The sequence below is a fragment of the Rhinopithecus bieti genome, unplaced genomic scaffold, assembly GCF_001698545.2.
Source record: "Rhinopithecus bieti isolate Rb0 unplaced genomic scaffold, ASM169854v2 scaffold_20170, whole genome shotgun sequence".
Taxonomy (NCBI): Eukaryota; Metazoa; Chordata; class Mammalia; order Primates; family Cercopithecidae; genus Rhinopithecus; species Rhinopithecus bieti.
This window is the reverse complement of record NW_016810097.1, coordinates 1,896,369-1,900,887: the sequence shown is the minus strand read 5'-3', so window position 1 is coordinate 1,900,887 and position 4,519 is coordinate 1,896,369.

The following is a 4,519-nucleotide window of genomic DNA, read 5'->3' as shown; positions in this document are numbered from 1 at the left end:
CCCGCCTCGGCCTCCCAAAGTGCTGGAATTACAGGTGTGAGCCACTGCACCCGGCCGAGGTCTCCCTGATTAAAACTGCTGGGCTTGGCCGGGCCCGGTGGCTCACGCCTGTAATGCCAACACTTTGGGAGGCCGAGGCAGGTGGATCACTTGAGGTCAGGAGTTCGAGACTAGTCTGGCCAACATGGTGAAACCCCATCTCTACTAAAAATATAAAAAGTAGCGACCATTTGTATGGTGTAGTCAGTTGGTGTGCTTGCCTCCAACTCTGGAGATGGGTGGTTTGAGCCCGTTCTAGGGAGTGTCTCTTGCATTTTGGCCAAGCACAGTGGCTCACGCCTATAATCCCAGCACTTTGGGAGGCCGAGGTGGATGGATCATGAGGTCAGGAGTTCGAGACCAGCGTGGCCAACATGGTGAAACCTCGTCTCTACTAAAATACAAAAAATTAGCTGGGCATGGTGGTGCACACCTGTAGTCCTAGCTGCAGGTTGAGGCAGGAAAATCACTTGAATCTCAGAGGCAGAGGTTGCAGTGAGCCAAGATCACGCAATTGCACTCCAGCCTGGCGTGGTGGCACGCGCCCATAGTCCCAGCTACTCAGGAGGCTAAGGCAGAAAAATCGCTTGAACCTGGGAGGCAGAGGTTGCAGTGAGTGAAGATGGTAACACTGCACTCCAGCCTGGGCAACAGAGCAAGATGTGGTGTCAAACAAACAAACAAACAATCAAACAAAAAACTGCTGGGTTCTCCAGCCTCTTCTCCAAGAAGCACCTCCTTGGGTCTTCAGGAGATCTCCTGAGGCTGTTCAATTGAGACATCTTGGTCTCTTAGGAAAATTTCAAGGCTTCGGAAGGGTAGTAGAGACCTCTCAAGTCTCCTCCTGCTTCTGGAGTCCAGGTTGGGAGAGAGAGGCCAGCTGACAGCCAGAGTCCCAAGACACAGGGCCCCGTATCACCCATGCCTATCTGTCCACGCCCCATACATGCTCTGGTGGCAAGTGTGAACAAAACAAAGTGAACAGCGGCCAAGTTTTCCTCTGTGGAACACTAGGGAAATGTAGGTGTGGGCAGATTTTTGTGGTCTCAGCCTATCTGAGCAGGAGCCCTAGGGGCGGTGAAGAAACCTTGGTGAGTAGGGAGACAGCAGGGCAAAGAGGACAAGCACACGTGCTCTGGAGTCACACAGACCCAAATTCTGAGCCCTTGGTCTGCCATTTACATACTTCATGATTACAGGCAAGTTCCCTACTTCTCTGAACCTCAGTTTTCACCTGTAGAAAATGGGAGTAATTCTCATTCTAGTACGTGTTAAAAAAAATAAGAAATTTAAAATAATTAAAGTTTAAAAAAAAGCAAAATAAAACGGCCATAATGGTTTCATCTCATTGGTTTATGTGGGTTAAATGAGGCAATATCTACAGAGTGCTGGGCCAGCTCTTTTTTTTTTAGAGACAGAGTCTCACCCTGTCACTCAGGCTGGAGTGCAGTGGCGCGATCTTGGCTCACCGAAGCCTCGACCTCCCAGGCTCAACCAATCCTCCCCTACCTCAGCCTCCTGAGTAGCTGGGACTATGGTATGCACCACCACGCCTGGATAATTTTTGTATTTTTGGTAGCAGGGGTGTCTTGCCATGTTGCCCAAGCTGGCCAACTCTCTCATTAATTGGGAGTTGCTATTGAGGAGTCCATATGCTTCAATTTCCTTATCTCTAAAACAGAGATAACAGTAGGATTATCTGAGGGGGGATTAAATGAGATAATAAATGAAGAGTGGTTGACACACTGTGGGTAAATGTTAACTATTAACACTATCAACACCTCTCCTGTTTTGCTCAAGGTCAAAACCCAATAGTTCCCTCCTCCTCTTGCTTTCTCCCTGACCCTGTTCCATTTGCCTGGAAATGACCCTTCTTATCTTTTTGGACAGAAGAATGCACTCAGAAGAGAGCTCGTGGGAGAGCAGGAGGAGATCCAGGGATCTCTGTCCTTGCTGAGACTTGCCTCTTCCCTCCCACCGCACTCAGATCCAGGGCTTTCCTACGAGCATTTCTCTTGGACAAAGCTCTGCCCAAGGGTTCATTTTAGAGACTTCTGTAATCTCAAGAGGATCAGTATTAATCTTCCCCACCTACAAGATGAGTGGCAGCCCAAAGCCAAGTGCTTCCCAGCCAGGGAGAGAAAGACATGGAAGTTCCCTTTTTTTCTGTGTCTCTCCCCGCCTCCTTTTTGCAGGGGAGTTGAATGTGCTCCTCTGGAGGGACTGAGGGAAGCCAGGGCTGGCTCGAAAGCAATTTTGCCTAGATGAAGCTGGCAGCTGGGAACCACTTTCCCTCCTCTTGCCCTCTGCCGGGGAAACTCCATGACGGAGACAAGGCAGCTGGCAGGGAGAAGCCTCTGGATTGGGGCTGCTGCAGTGCCAGGCAGGGCCACACAGGAACACATAGGCCCAGAGGCAGACGCTGATGCCACCTTTCCTTGCTGAGGACTCCCTAGAAAGGCAGTGCCTTGGGGCCTGCGGGGAAGACTATTTTTACCTGTAGCACAGAAGCAAATATAAAGGAACAGAGAACTAGTGGAAAAGGTAAGGGGATGGGCTCTGAAGAACAGGGTCCCAACCTTGGTGCTGCCACTCCACGGCAGTGTGATTTTTGGTCAAGTTGCTTGAGATCTTTCCCCAAATTTTAGTTTCCCTATTTGTAAAATGAATGTTGTAATACGTCCCTCATAGGAACTGTGCGGAGAATTAGTTGAAATGATGTATGGGAAGCTGGGACATGGGAGATGGCTAATAAATATTCATTTATTCCACAGAGGAACTGAAGAGAAAGGAAATCGCTGGATTTTGGAGGTTTTATGATTTATCAGCTTATTCTACGGAATTAAGCCCTGGGCCTCATGCCATTTGTCAGGGGCCTGGTTCTAGCGAAGATATGTGTTTATCCTTTGCCATGAGATCCCAAGAGTCTCCCAAAATATTGTGGGCCTCAGAACTGGTTTCTCTGGGTGGCAGAGGATCAGCACATAGGACAGAAGGAACCTGTTCCTCAGAGATCCAATTGGCATCTCCCTTAAGCCTTTTGCTGCCCTCCACGAACCCATCCTTTTGTGTTGCCAGCTCCATGTCCCCGTTCCGGGGGAGGCCAGAATGACACAGCTACATGTCACCCCGTAGTCTACAATGAGGGGAAGGAGCTGTGTCCCTGCTGGAATTGAAAAACATCCTTGAGGGCTGCAACTTTTACAGGGAAGGTTACCATGCCAACGACAGCCTCCTTGCCTGACAGGGATGAAAGGAAACAAGGCCGTGGGTGACATGCATCTATTGTGTGTCCACAAACTTGCCTGGAATCTATCAGAGGCTGCGGACTGCTGCTCAGCAGGATGGAACAGGAGGATTCAGGTTAGATTTCAGTGGGACTCCGGGACAGGCAGGACTGATGAGGGCAGGGCACGGCCAGCAAGAGAGGATTGGGAAATGCTTCTCTGAGATTGATATCCATCTCTTGGTGAAATGTGTGGGTGTGGTACTGACAGCAGGCGTGGGAGGGGACAGTGTCCTAGATACCAGTTTCTGGCTGTGATGGGAATCTCGACTTCCTCCAGGTTCTTTCTGCTTTCACAGGATGGTCTAGGAGGTTACCTATGCTCTGGGGTAGATAGAGGAGGGCAGCAGTCACGGATGGCAGGTCACTGGGGCAGTGGGGCCACAGGCGTGCCTATGGAAAAGGCTGTCTTGGCGAGGAGGCCCCAGAGATGCCTAAGGAGGAGCGTCTCCCTCAAGGGGCAGGGCTTCCAGGGAGAATGGCCCTCACTCCCGAACACGGAAAGGGCACAGAGGACTGAGGAGCTGGCACTGCCAAAGCACCTACGCCACGTCAGGCAGTTGACACAGCCCCCATTTCATTTAATTATCTCCACAAACCTGCACAGCAGGAACTCTCACTCCCATTTCACGGAGGAGATGAGGACACAGGCTCAGGAGAAGGTGAGTACCCATTCCAGCATCACCCGACTGGCAAGGGGAGACCCTGGGGCTGGAACCCCGCTGTCTGAACTGGAAAGGAAAACTCCAGATTCAGGGTGCCCTATTTTCTTCCGGAAAGATCTCTCCCGAAGCCGTCCGCTCCTCGTTCTGCCCTTCGTACAGGCTTCCCGGGCCCGAGACGGCTGGGAAGAGGCTAAACGCGCACGTCCAGCAGGCGTCTGGGAAACCGCTCCTCCAGCCTGCAACTGCGAGGGCCCAGAGCTGCCACGCGGGCCTCCCCCGCAGCCTCTCGTTTCACTACAGCCTCCGGAGAGGGCCCGAGGCTCAGAGACGAAGGTGTTGCACCCAAGGCCACAGAGCGCGCGCGGCCTTGCTGGAATTCCCGCCGGGCCTGCAGGCGTCGAGGCCGCATAGAATCCCGGAGCCCCTGCGCCCCGTCCGCGGCTGCGAGGCTCGGGGCCCGCGGAGGCCCCGGCGGAGGCCCCGGCGGAAACGGCTCCATCCCGGGCGGACTCCCGCCCCCGGCCCGCCC